This window comes from Siphateles boraxobius, unplaced genomic scaffold (assembly GCF_051911475.1).
Source record: "Siphateles boraxobius isolate OS27281-9 unplaced genomic scaffold, OSU_SipBor_1 19, whole genome shotgun sequence".
Lineage (NCBI taxonomy): Eukaryota > Metazoa > Chordata > Actinopteri > Cypriniformes > Leuciscidae > Siphateles > Siphateles boraxobius.
In genome coordinates this window covers 3,695,514-3,710,537 of record NW_027508799.1, presented here as the reverse complement: position 1 = coordinate 3,710,537, position 15,024 = coordinate 3,695,514, and the positions used below count along the sequence as shown (strand labels likewise).

Sequence of the window (15,024 nt, the reverse complement as noted above, 5' to 3'; positions counted from 1 at the left end):
TGGCCAAATGACACTGTAATATGTCACCGATGTCCAGATCAAAACATGCGGTGCAGGATAAGAGCAAATCCTATGATAAATCTTAGGTTTGATTGTCTTCGATAGCCGTGATTTTTGATGACGTCATCAAATATTGCGTCGTACGTCAGGAAAGCTGAGCTTCTCAGCTACCAATAGACACCTCGATCATGTTTCTAAGCCATTCAGAGGCTGAGATTTTGCCTTCTAAAGACGAGGAGGCGGGGCTTCATCTTCAAATTTCAGCTGGCGCCAGCGAACTACGCAGATGAGTAGGAGAAAAGTTTGGGATAGTTTGGTGATTTGGACAGTGGTTTTTCGAGTTATTGCGTGCTTTGGAGTGTTTTGTCTTTGGACAATGGCTTCAAGAAAAGTTTTTGTCGGTGTGGAGGCTGTTTTGGCGGAGCTAGATCGAGAGAGCGACACTGAGACTTGTAGTAATGCAAGTTTCGACTCTGTCCGACAGGCTGCTTATGAAGCAGGAGAGGATCCAGAATTTGAGTAAGTACACATTCAAACTTATAAACGTTATATTTTTTTATTTCATGAACGAATGCATGCAACAATTGTTTAAAATATGCATGCATTAGAGATCGAGAAATGTTGCAAACCATGCGCGCTCTAATTCAAAAACGCACGCGTTTGCATGGGTGGTTTTGCTAACGCATGTGCTCTTTTTCTTTCTTTTGTTTTTGTCGCGTAAATGTTTGTGCATGTATATTTGATATTCATTTTGCACCCAAAAACATATGCATACAATAATAAACGAGCATAACCATGGATATATTCATGCCATAGTTCAAATATGCTTGGGAGGCTTTGCTAAGCTGTTTGGTGCACACGTGCTAAGAAGTTTTTTCTTTGTTGCAAATTGTAGTTTTGCGCTTGCTATTCCACGTGCTATTCATCAATTTCAATGGTTGCATGCAATATTTCCAGGTGTTGCTCATCAGTTTCATTGATGCATGCAGGTTTCAGTTCAATTGATGAATAAATGCCTGGAAAATAAATCTGCATGTAACATTTTAGCACACATAGCCACTAAAACGAACATGCATGCACATATTTGTTCATCAATTAAATTGTGTATATGTGTCAAAACGCAAATGCACCAAAGCTGTATATATAATATATTATCTATACATGAAATGCATTTTACATGTTTCAGTCATATTCATATTTGATGTGGTGCATGCACGAGTTGTGCTCCTTTTATTTTTGTGCACATGTATTTGTGCATCCTATGTGGATATGCGAATTATTATTTTGAATCCGTTGTGTGCATATGTGAATTATTTTTGTGTGTGTAATACTAGCATGCATTTCTGAATACACTGTTTATTTATACATTTGTTTTGTTTTGCAGTCTGGACAGTGGTGATGAGTGGCAGCCAGATCTGCCATGCACTAGCAGCAAGGAGGTTGTCCCACCCCACACCTCCAAGACCCCCACACTATCTGTTGGTGATTCTGTGAGGCAGCCACGGAGAGGTGGAACTCCTAGCATGCAGACCAGAGGGAGGGCTCCATCTGTACGTGGGATGAAAAGGTCAGCAAGTGTGATGTCAGAGGATGGTGGCACAGAAAGGTGGAATGACTGCAGTCTGGAGGATGAGGTTCCAGCGCTACCAAATTTCCTTCCAAAGAGAAACCCAGGAGCGCAGCTTGTAATGGACAGGATCTATTCCCCGTTGCAGCTCTTCCAGCTCTTCTTCTCAAGCTCTGTGGTGGAAACCATTGTGAACAACACCAACAGCTTTGCACAAAAGAGGTCGGAGGCTGGAAAACGTTTCCTTTGGTTGCCTTTGGTTGCACATGAACTTTATTCGTACATGGCACTTGTCATCTACATGGGGCTCCTCGGTGCAAAGAACATCGTTGATTACTGGTCTGGTCAAGAAATTTACAGCTTACCCTTCCCAAAATCTGTCATGTCCAGGTCCAGATTTCAGGCCATTTCTTGGAACCTGCATCTTTGTGATCCTGAGGATGATCGAGAAAACTCCCGAAAAAAGGGGACTGAAGCCTACGACAGACTTTTCAAGATCAAGCCCCTGTACAACGACATCGTCGTGGCATGCAAAACCTATTTCCATCCAGACAGACAGCTAGCAGTGGACGAGAGGATGGTGGCTTCAAGGGCGCGAATCGGCATCAAGCAGTATATGAAAGCCAAACCAACCAAGTGGGGCTACAAACTCTACGTGCTGGCTGATTCTGCCTGTGGTTACACATGGAACTTCTTCGTCTATGAAGGCAAGTCTTCCTCGGCCACTGGAAAAGGGCTCAGTTACGATTCTGTCATGCAGCTCCTGGATTTGTCACTTCTCGGCAAAGGCTACCAGTTATTCATGGACAATTTCTACACGAGCCCATGCCTTTTTTTGGACTTGCTCTCAAAGAAGACTCTAGCATGTGGCACCATACGCACCAACCGGCGTGGCTTCCCCAAGACTAAGGTAAATGACATCAGCCGCCGAGCCCAAAGGGGAACCATCCGATGGCTCCGAGATGGGAAGCTTCTGTTTGTGAAGTGGATGGACACACGAGAGGTGACAATGTGTTCCACAATGCACAAGGCATATGAAGGTGACGAAGTCCTCAGGCGTGTTAAGAATCCCGAGGGTGTATGGGAAAGGCAGAGAGTCCCGATTCCAGCGGCAGTCAAAGACTACAACAAACACATGGGAGGTGTGGACCTGTCAGATGCCCTCATTGGGTACTACAATGTCCTGCACAAAACCACAAAATGGTACAAGACTTTTTTTTTTCATTTTGTTGACATTGCGGTGGTAAACGGTTTCATTCTTCACCAGAACCTCTGCAAATCTCAGAACAAAAGTCCTCTCACCCAGAAGGAATTTAGAGAGAGACTTGTGTCTGAGCTGGCCGGACAGTCCAGCACCCCAGATGCCCCAGAGGCGCCCGCTTCCTCATCGTGTGTTGAGGAACTTCCACAACTGTTTCAGAAAATGGCACACTGATGGACACTCTAAATTATAAGCATTATATAATTATTGCACGATTGCAATAATAAAAAAAACTACAAGTTGGGCCTGTCTATCTTTCTGTTGTGTTTTTGCTAATTTTGGTTTATCTTTGTGTATAATAAAATACGAAAACTGCTACTTTCTCATACCTCACTCATTTTGCTAATATATTACATGACATGGGTTAAGTTAGGTGATTAAAGTGTTTATTCTCTTGTTAAGTGTAGCATGGTAAAAATAGTATTTTACAGATAAGCCTGATTTTGTAATGAGTGCAATCATTTGAGTTTTTGGAGTAAACGTGGAGACTTTGCCTCCCTTCAATTCAAGCTCAATAACTTTTGATAAGAAGGTGATAGAAAGATAATTCTTTTTTTATATATTCGCTGCCACATAGTGGATTCAAAAGAAACTTTCTGAAGGTGAATAAACCAAACAGATCCTAAAATACAGATTCAAAACTAAAAACTAAATTTAAAAATCAATAAAAATCTGACTTTTTGTCCTTATTTATCATAAAATTATGAATAAATACAATACAATATATGCAATATTCTACCACTGTGTTAAAATTTAGAGTGTTTTTTATCAAATGAGACCATTTTCATCCATTTACTCCAATGTATGCGTGTAGGACACCATTTTAAAGTCAGGTACGCCCAATTCTTTTAGCAGTAAAAAATGGAGACTTCAAAAGTACATTTGGAGACGCCAGTGACTCCTTTCAGATAAATCTCAATAACTTTTCAGTACAATGAGTTATCAAAAAAATTCTTTTTGTCCCTGTTTACAGCCACCTAGTGGAATCTAAAGAAACTTTCTGAAGGTAAATAAACCAAACAGATCCTAAATTACAGACTCTCAACTAAAAACTAAATTTAAAAATCAATCAAAATCGTAACTTTTTGTCCTTATTTATCATAAAATTGTGAATAAATACAATACAATATATGCAATATTCTACCATTATGTTAAAATTTAGAGCGTTTTTTTATCAAATGAGACCATTTTCATCCATTTACTCCAATGTATGCGTGTAGGACACCATTTTAAAGTCAGGTACGCCCAATTCTTTTAGCAGTAAAAAATGGAGACTTCAAAAGTACATTTGGAGACGCCAGTGACTCCTTTCAGATAAATCTCAATAACTTTTCAGTACAATGAGTTATCAAAAAAATTCTTTTTGTCCCTGTTTACAGCCACCTAGTGGAATCTAAAGAAACTTTCTGAAGGTAAATAAACCAAACAGATCCTAAATTACAGACTCTCAACTAAAAACTAAATTTAAAAATCTAAATTAAAAAATCTAAATCTGACTTTTTGTCCCTATTTATCATAAAATTGTGAATAAATACAATAAAATATATGCAATATTCTACCACCGTGTTAAAATTTAGAGTGATTTTTATCAAATGAGACCATTTTCATCCATTTACGCCAATGTATGCGTGTAGGACACCATTTTAAAGTCAAGTATGCCCAATTCTTTTAGTAATCAAAAATGGATACTGTAAAAGTACACTTGTGACTCCTTTCAGATAAATCTCAATAACTTTTCAGTACAATGAGTTATCAAAAAAATTCTTTTTGCCCCTGTTTACTGCCATCTAGTGGAATCGAAAGAAATTTTCCGAAGAGACATAGACAAAACAGGTCCAAAGTTACAGATTTTTTAAAAAAAAGTATTAAAAAAAAGTATAAAAAAATTAGATTTTTTATGTATTTATCAAAACATTGTGAATAAATACAATAAAATATATGCAATATTTCACCACTGTGTTAAAATTTAGAGTGTCTTCTGTAAAATGAGACCATTTTTATCCATTTACTCCAATGTATGTGGGCAGGACGCTCTTTTAAAGTCATATATTCCTAATTCTCTAAAAAATTCAAAATATGCTGCAGAGTTGAAGTAAAAGGTAGCCAGTGCAAAGTTTCCAGCACAGAGGAAATGCGGCCTCTTTTTTTGTGGTCATTGGAAATCACGCTGCAGCACCTGCACACGAATAATGAGAAGCTTACTTACAGGAGCCTGGTCTGCAACACTGGACCCAGTTGATGTTGCAGGAGCAGAGGCAGCACTTGGCTGGACAGAAGGCTGTGGAGGAGACTGCAGAGAAGGCTGAACAGGGCGCAGAGGAGGAGACTGCAGAGTAGGCTGGGCAGGGCGCAGAGGAGGAGACTGCAGAGGAGGCTGGGCAGGCCGCAGAGGAGGAGACTGCAGAGGAGGCTGGGCAGGGCGCAGAGGAGGAGACTGCAGAGGAGGCTGGGCTGGGCGCTGCAGTCCTGTGGGTGGCTGTAGTGAGGATGGTCCTGGTGCAGAGGGACAGGGGTTGAAGACCTTGCTGGAAAGATGGGAGTTGCTCTTTCCAGTGGACCGGAAGCTCTGCAGGCGACTGGGACACCTGGCCAGGGGTCCACAATGCTGGGGGAGCAGGATAAGGGGCAGGAGCAGGGGCAGTAGCACGAGCCGGGGCAGGAGCAGGGCCTCTCGAGCCTGCAGTGCCTGGAGCGTAAAAAAACACAACAAAATTATCTTATTGTTTTAGACTTTCACTGCATGACTTTCTCAGCTCTGCTGGACAGCTACTGCGATTACAAGGTTTACTGCAAAGCATGTATGATTAGTAGAGAGATGACATGATGATGAAAAGATGGAAGGAAGCAGTGAAAATCATCCTGTTTTTCATCCAAGCACCATTAGAAGAAATACAAGAAGAAAAAAAGATGGGATCAGCCAAGTGTGAAGCGAAGCAGACCAAACACTACAACAGCCACTTATTCCAAGGGGAGTGGGGGAAGTGTGAGATGACAAGAATGAGCTTTACTCAGTGATTACGATAAAAAATGAAATAAAACCTTTTACATACACCTTTAAATTATCTTTTTTCCTTTGAGGATGTTCACTCAAAGAGTGAATGTAGATTGACACCTGAGAAGTGCAATTCCTCTATGTTGTGAAATAAAATAATATGTCATTTAAAAAATACTGTTTTGTTTTATTTGTAATTGTTTGTAAAATATTGTTTAAGATTTACATACCTTGAGGAAGTTGTTCCTCAGCTTGCGAGGCTACAGTTGCCATCTCCAGGTCATCTTCCTCCTAAAATCCGTAGCAGCAGAGTCTGTAAAATAACATAAAACACTAAGCACATGTCACCAACACACTTGTATGCGTTAAGTGATACTCACCACATGTAAAGAGCTGTCTCCGGGCTGCGGACTCAGACGCAGGATGTACACGTGGTCCTGCAGCTGTTGAACACGTATTTTCGTTAGACATATATACTGCATAATATATACTGTAATGATTTTAAAGCTTGCAATTCACTTACAGGGTTTGGCTGGAGACAAAATCTTTTTTGCCAGCTGTGAAGCAAATAAATGCTTCCCCCGCGCCAACAGGGCCTTCACATTGGTCGCCAGCAGTGGCCTGTTCTTAGTGGCAGTAGGTGGAGGAGGAACAGACACAGTGGCAGTGGGCACAGCAGCAGTGAGGACAGATGCAGTGGGCACAGTGGTGGTGGGCACGTGGGCTGGAGCCTGCCTCTTCAGCACGTGTGCTTTGAAAAGGGCCATATTGGTGTTAGGCCTGGCCTTTGCCTTCTTCAGGTAGGTGATGAGAGCCTGGGCCTCCTTGCTTGGGTCCTCATACACCTCCTTCATTGACCTACCCTTAAAATCCCCAAACTCCACCATCAGACATCCAGAGTCTCCTGTCCTCTGGGCCTCCTGCAGCATGGCCTGTTTTTTCTGATACACCTCCACAGCCTCGCCTACTTCCCTGATCTGCGAGGTGTATCTGAGGAACAGGTGTTTGTTGTCCGACAGGGGGTTGTCCCTCTCCTCCTCCCCCAAAATGCTGCTGACCAGATAGCAAGCATACCCCAGTGAGTTCTCCAGCAGCCACAGGAACCTCTGACCCTGGTGTTTCCCAAACTGGATCTTGCAGTGAGCCAGAACCAAGAACTGGTCTCCAGGATTCCCTCCATTCTGCCTCACAAAGGCAGTGGCCTCAGCCAGGACCTCCTCCTTACACCTGGCCCTCCCTGCCAACACGAAGGAGTCGACCCTCAGAGGTTCTTCATAAAACCGGGTATGCATACATAATCTGAAAGGACACAGGCATAAACAGAACGTTACATAGCTGTCATATTCAAATGACAGCATATGTCAAATCGACACAAAAAAATACTAAATTAACAACAACAAAAAATGGTTTATGGAGGATATAGCTTAATTAGCGGTCGGCTAATTATCTTGACAGTAGTGGCATGTTTTTTACTGTATATCATGGTAAAGTTGCAGGTTCACATGTACAGAAGAAAACGTGTGCTATTACACGCTAGCTAGCTTTATTGGCATGTTTAATTGTCTAAAAACAAACACTGTTTATGAATAGATAATGATCGATTATACAGTCGTGAAGAATAGACTTACCTGTTGCAAAGATGACGATAATTACTACTGATGACGACTACTTCCTGCTCAGCTACTGTTCGGACGCTCTCGCTTACTGCTCCGCGCTTTGCTCTATCGCTTTTATATTTCTATATTTTATCTCCTTTTATCACCTAATTTTAACTTCAGCACAGTGCTCAAACGCTTGGATTACTACAAAAAAAAGCAGAATTATTGTATTCGACCAGCCTCCCACTGAAAGCTTACATTCCGGGGAAGAGAAAACACAACTGCCTACATTCATAAGGATACGAAAATGCCTCCTCTGGAATCTACTTGCTGCTCCAACTGCCACAGACTTTTACAAAGGATTGCAATTCTTGAAACAAAGTTAATTGCGGGACCACCAAACCAGACGGAACACACAACAGAGCTCCGTCATGGACGTCCTCAGCATACAGCCGGTGAGTCCCATGAATCTAGTGCTTCTCGACAGGCCATACTGAGTGTAGAGAAACAAGCCGATCGTTTTACTAATCGATGGCACAAACAGGGTGCGAGACCCAAAGGCACTCGAGACATCAGATTGTCACGAGCATCACATATTACTGCAGTAGCATCCTCTACCCCAGATACGGCTCTGACAAGGACTGCAAACACTGGTCTCCTACCACCGCCTATACATCTTGAGAACAGATTTGAAGTATTAATGAATGAGGAATCCCCAAATTTGATGAATGTGATCGCACACAGACAGAATCAGCCAGTAGCTAACACTGATGCTAACTGGGGCTCAAGGTCGAGCAGACAGCGGCACTCAGCTCACAGTGCAGCCGAGCCCAGGACTCTGATAGTGGGCGACTCCGTAATCAGAAACATTAATAGCAGGGATACAACAACGTGCTGCCTTCCACAAGCAACAACTTCTGATGTAAACAGGGAACTTCAGAACATTCTGATGAAACATAAGACTGCAAATCGACTCATCATTCATGTGGGGAAGAATGATATTCATAAAGAGCAGTCGGAACTTCTTAAAAAGGATTTCAATGAACTTTTTGAAACACTTAAAAGACTGAAAGTTCAAACATTCATCAGTGGACCACTCCCAGCAAGAGGAACAAACAGGTTTTCACGGTTGCTTGGGCTTAATACATGGCTGCAAAAAACCTGCAATATAAAAGGAGTGAACTTTACTGACAACTTCAATCTTTTCTGGAGTCAGAGGCAACTGTTTCAACAGGATGGCCACCACCCAAACAAACTTGGTTCAAGAGTGCTAAAGGACAATATCTACTTCTCCCTCCGTCATCCTTCTGCAATGTGTGCCAATCCACTCAACCTGAATGGCACACACACACCTGGATACAGTATGAATGACCACAGGATTTCACTTCAGCACCTGAATGGACATGCGGTTGACACATCACACAAGGACAGTGATAACACCACTCAGCCACAACAACCTCTACTCACGGACACAATCTCAGCTGAGCCCTGCCCACAGAGCTCAACACAGACAGACTGTGACATACCAGCACTGCTCCAAGATACAGCACCCATAGACGACTTTCTGGAAAACAGCCAGGGAAACCAGGACAGCATATTACAGCCTCCAATAACACCAGAGCAAAAATCCCTCTCACCGGAAACATTATCACTCTCTCCAGCATCTCCACTTCTGTGCTTCTCAGAGAAAATGGAACAACTGGTGCATGCTGGAACTAGACTATCCCGCTCTTTTGCTGCGAGCCCCCAGATACCAACCAAAAAACGCCAGGCCCCACAACCACCAAAGCCTGCGGGCCCAGCTCGCCCTCCCCCTCCTCCTGTGAGAGCTCTTTGGCCTCTGCCACAGCGCCAGGGCCCACACCCTCCTCCAGCGGCTCGAGGTGAACCAAAAATAACTGATACCAGCTCTCAGTTATATGTGCCGGGTCCCCGCTATGATAACAATAACTTTCTCAAATGTTTACAGAACAAGCGGGAACCCAGTGTGCCTGTATCTTTTTCTATTGCTGTTCGATTACATGATAGAAAGTCTAAGGCCTTCAAAACCGTACAGCAAACCCATCTAATATGGTGCTTATTACACGACATACCAAGATTGCTGTGGGGACAAAAAGTAAGACTGTAAAGTTAGCACTTTTAAACATCCGCTCGCTTAAAAATAAATCACTTTTAGTCAATGACTTAATAACCACATACAACCTGGATTTTATGTTGCTAAATGAAACTTGGCTAGAAGAAAGTTGCAGTGCAACAGTCCTCAATGAAACAGCCCCTCCTAACTTTACTTTTATGAGTGTCTGCAGAGCTGTCAGAAGAGGCGGAGGTTTAGCTGCTCTTTATAAAGATGTCTATCAATGTAAGCAAATATCATTTGGGAATTACCCGTCTTTCGAGTATCTCGGTATTGTGTTAAAAGGTGCTCCACGCATTTTACTTATCATTGTTTACAGGCCTCCAAAATACTCTCCAGCTTTTGCTGAGAACTTAACAGAACTGTTATCAACAACTTCCTCAGAGTTTGACTGCTTTGCCATTGCTGGAGATTTTAACATTCACATAGATAATGCAGAAAACAATATGGCAAAAGAAATCAAAACTGTTTTAAAAACTTTTGATCTGACTCAGCATGTACATGGAGCCACACATAATCGTGGACACACTCTAGATTTACTTATCAGTAAGGGTCTAAACATTTCATCAATTGTTATTAAGGATGTAGCACTGTCTGATCATTTTTGTGTTTTCTTTGATATATTGATCTCTCCTGCCATTGAAGCTAGATCTGTGTCTGTCAAGAAGAGATGCTTAAATGAGAACACTACTGTACTATTTATGAAGGCTATATCTTTAACACCAAGCATATCTGCTGACTCTGTTGATTTTCTCCTTGATTCTTTTAACTCAAAAGTTAAGAGTGTAATTGATGATATTGCTCCTGTGAAAGTCAGGAAGAAGAGTGGCAGACAAAAAGCACCTTGGAGAAACTCAACAGCAGTGCAAAATATGAAAAGACAATGCAGAAAAGCAGAGCGCATGTGGCGGAAGACAAAACTTGTAGTCCATTATAACATCTACAAAGACAGCATCCATGCTTTCAATAAGGAACTAAGCAAAGCTAGACAGACTTTTTTCTCGAATATTATAAACAGCAATATAAACAACACGCGCACTCTTTTTGCTACTGTAGAGAGACTGACAACCCCCCCAAGCCAGATTCCCAGTGAAATGCTCTCAGTGAGAAAGTGCAGTGAGTTTACTTCTTTCTTCTCTGAGAAAATCAATAATATCAGAAAGGTGATCAGCTCATCCTTGAGTTGCGCTGGGGTCAGGCAGATCAGACAACAGCACGAGAAAGTAGCCACTATGTCTGATTTCGAAGAAATTGATGGCAAAATTTTGGAAGAAACCGTACAGCAACTAAAAACATCAACCTGCGCCCTTGACGCACTTCCCACATCTTTTTTCAAAAATGTGTTACACAGCTTAGAAGCAGATCTCCTGGAAGTGGTAAATGCCTCACTTCTCTCTGGGAGTTTTCCGACCTCCCTGAAAACTGCTGTCGTCAAGCCCCTCCTGAAAAAGAGCAATCTGGATAAGACCATATTAAACAACTATAGACCGATATCAAATCTTACTTTCAAAGGCAAGATCATTGAAAAAGTTGTCTTCAATCAGCTGAACAAATTCTTAAGCTCGAATGGATACTTTGACCATTTTCAATCTGGTTTCCGACCGCACCACAGTACAGAGACCGCGCTCATAAAGATAATAATTGATATTCGCTTAAATACTGATACAGGCAAATTATCAGTGCTGGTACTACTCAACCTCAGTGCTGCATTTGACACTGTCGATCACAAAATACTTCTTGACAGGCTGGAAAACTGGGTCGGGCTTTCTGGGATAGTCCTAAAATGGTTCAGGTCATACTTAGGAGGCAGAGGTTATTATGTGAGTATTGGAGACCATAAGTCTGAGTGGACATCCATGACATGCGGAGTCCCTCAAGGCTGAATTCTTGCGCCACTCCTATTCAACCTGTACATGCTCCCAATGAGCCAAATAATGAGAAAGAACCAAATCGCTTACCATAGCTATGCAGACGACACACAGCTCTACTTATCCCTATCGCCTAACGATTACAGCCCCATTGACTCCCTTTGCCAATGCATTGATGAAGTAAACAATTGGATGTGCCAAAACTTTCTTCAGTTAAACAAAGACAAAACTGAAGTCATTGCGTTTGGAAACAAAGATGAAGTTCTCAAGGTGAACGCATACCTTCAGTCTAGGGGTCAAACAACTAAAAATCAAGTCAGGAATCTAGGTGTGTCTCTAGAGTCAGACCTTAGTTTCAGTAGTCATGTCAAAGCAATAACTAAATCAGCATATTATCACCTGAAAAATATTGCAAGATTTAGATGCTTTGTTTCCAGTCAAGACTTAGAAAAACTTGTGCATGCTGTCATCACCAGTAGGGTGGATTATTGTAATGGACTTCTCACTGGCCTTCCCAAAAAGACCATAAGACAGTTGCAGCTCATACAGAACGCTGCTGCTAGGATTCTGAGCAGAACCAGAAAATATGAACACATCACACCAGTCCTCAGGTCTTTACACTGGCTGCCAGTTACATTTAGGATTGATTTTAAAGTATTATTACTGGTATATAAATCATTCAATGGCCTAGGACCTCAATACATTGCAGATATGCTCAGTGAATATAAACCCAACAGATCACTCAGATCATTAGGATCACATCGGCTAGAAATACCAAGGGTTCACTCTAAGCATGGCGAGTCTGCTTTTAGCTACTATGCCAGCCGCAGCTGGAACCAGCTTCCAGAAGAGATCAGATGTGCTCCTACAGTAGTCACATTCAAATCCAGACTCAAAACACATCTGTTTAACTGTGCATTTACTGAATGAGCACTGTGCCACTGTTCGTCCGACTGTTTGCACTGTATTTTATTTTATGTTTTAATTATTCTGATTTCATTTGATTATTTCTGTATTTTATCTTTTATTCCAAACTGTTTTAATTATTCTGATTTCTTTTGATTATTTTAATTTCTTCTATGTAAAGCACTTTGAATTACCATTGTGTATGAAATGTGCTATATAAATAAACTTGCCTTGCCTTGCCTAATAATAGCGGTCGACGATTGGTCAAAAGTAAGCCACAGGAGCAGAGCCAGGAGAGAAACGCGATTGGTCAAAAGTAAGCCACAGGAGAGAAAGGCGATTGGTCAAAAGTAAGCCACAGGAGAGAAACACGATTGGTCAAAAGTAAGCCACAGGAGAGAACGCGATTGGTCAAAAGTAAGCCACAGCAGAGAAACACGATTGGCTCACGTGGGCTTACTTTGGGCTTACTTTGGCTCAATCGGTAGGAAGCAGTAGGCGCAAGCGAGAGGTAGTGGGATCGATGCCTGCATTCTCCAGTGCTGTCCATCCTTTTTACGCCCCCCTTCAAGGGGCACTACCTAGATGAGCTCTTGCGGCTCAGTGCTGCCGAAAAAGTTTTTTCGAACGAGGTACTGCACACATTCCTGGCAAAAGCAGGTCCCACCGAGATTTGAACTCAGATCGCTGGATTCAGAGCCCAGAGTGCTAACCATTACACCATGGAACCTTGGCGTGTGTCAACTTTTCCCATGAGCAGCAGAGATTTAACTCATTGAGTCCAGAAGCACGATAGCAAGGATTTAAGTCATTGAGTCCAGAAGCACGATAGCAAGGGCAAATGAAGCCTTTGCTTTTTAAGGCCATGTTTCCCCAATTCATAGGAGCAGGGGCAGTAGCACGAGCCGGGGCAGGAGCAGGGCCTCTCGAGCCTGCAGTGGCTGGAGAAAAAAGAAAAAAACTTACCCACTTAGAGGGTTTGGCTGGAGACAAAATCTTTTGTGCCAGCTGTGAAGCAAATAAATGCTTCCCCCACGCCAACAGGGCCTTCACATTGGTCGCCAGCAGTGGCCTGTTCTTAGTGGCAGTAGGTGGAGGAGGAACAGACACAGTGGCAGTGGGCACAGCAGCAGTGAGGACAGATGCAGTGGGCACAGTGGTGGTGGGCACGTGGGCTAGAGCCTGCCTCTTCAGCACGTATGCTTTGAAAAGGGCCATATTGGTGTTAGGCCTGGCCTTTGCCTTCTTCAGGTAGGTGATGAGAGCCTGGGCCTCCTTGCTTGGGTCCTCATACACCTCCTTCATGGACCTACCCTTAGAATCCCGAAACTCCACCATCAGACATCCAGAGTCTCCTGTCCTCTGGGCCTCCTGCAGCATGGCCTGTTTTTTTCTGATACACCTCTACAGCCTCGCCTACCTCCCTGATCTGCGAGGTGTATCTGAGGAACAGGTGTTTGTTGTCCGACAGCGGGTTGTCCCTCTCCTCCTCCCCCAAAATGCTGCTGACCAGATAGCAGGCATACCCCAGTGAGTTCTCCAGCAGCCACAGGAACCTCTGACCCTGGTGTTTCCCAAACTGGATCTTGCAGTGAGCCAGAACCAGGAACTGGTCTCCAGGATTCCCTCCATTCTTCCTCAAAAAGGCAGTGGCCTCAGCCAGGACCTCCTCCTTACACCTGGCCCTCCCTGCCAACACGATCTTCCTCCTATTGGCCTCCTCAGTTGGCCCCATAAGGAGTCGACCCTCAGAGGTTCTTCGTAAAACCGGGTATGCATACATAATCTGAAAGGACACAGGCATAAACAGAACGTTACATAGCTGTCATATTCCAACTGAAAGTATTTTACTACAGCATTTCTTTTTTATGTAATTAATTATTATAATATTATAATAATTAATGAATATTATTATTATTATTATGAGCATAAGCATTATTGTTTTTTATACAACTGTGAATCACTTTGAATTGCCTTGTGTACAAATTGTAAATAGTGTGATGAACTTATTAATAAGAAAACAAATAACACTTCTTGGTACAATCTTGCTGGTATCATGCCATGCTTAAATCGTTTTGTTTTGTTTAGCTTTTGTGGCAGAGATTACTAAGAAACACCAAATATAACATAAAGGCGTTTATGACAATTCATAATAATATGATCATCAAACAGATCTAAAACTTAAAATGGTATATCAAATCGTTTTGGTATATCTTTTATAACATAGTTGAGAATCATTTGTTGAAACAAAAAAACACTTGTTTTTGCCTATTCATGTCTTTTTAAATATGTATAACATAGTATTTAAAAAGATAACATAAATATGTATACTGGTGTATAACATAGTATAGTATAACATATATGAATTAAACTTTTTTTTTTAAAGATTTTAGTAAAAATCTTCTTGTGGTCAAAATAATGTAATGAATGACACAAAAAATACTAAATTAACAACAACAAAAAAATAGTTTAAGGAGGATGTAGCTTAATTAGCGGTCGGCTAATTATCTTGACAGTAGTGGCATGTTTTTTACTGTATATCATGGTAAAGTTGCAGGTTCTCATGTACAGAAGAAAACGTGTGCTATTACACGCTAGCTAGCTTTATTGGCATGTTTAATTGTCTAAAAACAAACACTGTTTATGAATAAATAATGATCGATTATACAGTCGTGAAGAATAGACTTACCTGTTGCAA

At 42.0% G+C, this 15,024-nt stretch overlaps 1 non-coding gene across 1 annotated transcript; it reads right to left on the bottom strand.

Moving 5' to 3' along the window:
• Positions 1–12,984: 12,984 nt before the first annotated feature.
• On the bottom strand, positions 12,985–13,056 carry trnaq-cug (transfer RNA glutamine (anticodon CUG)). The gene has a single exon. It is a non-coding gene; the product is annotated as a tRNA-Gln (tRNA).
• Positions 13,057–15,024: the final 1,968 nt, after the last annotated feature.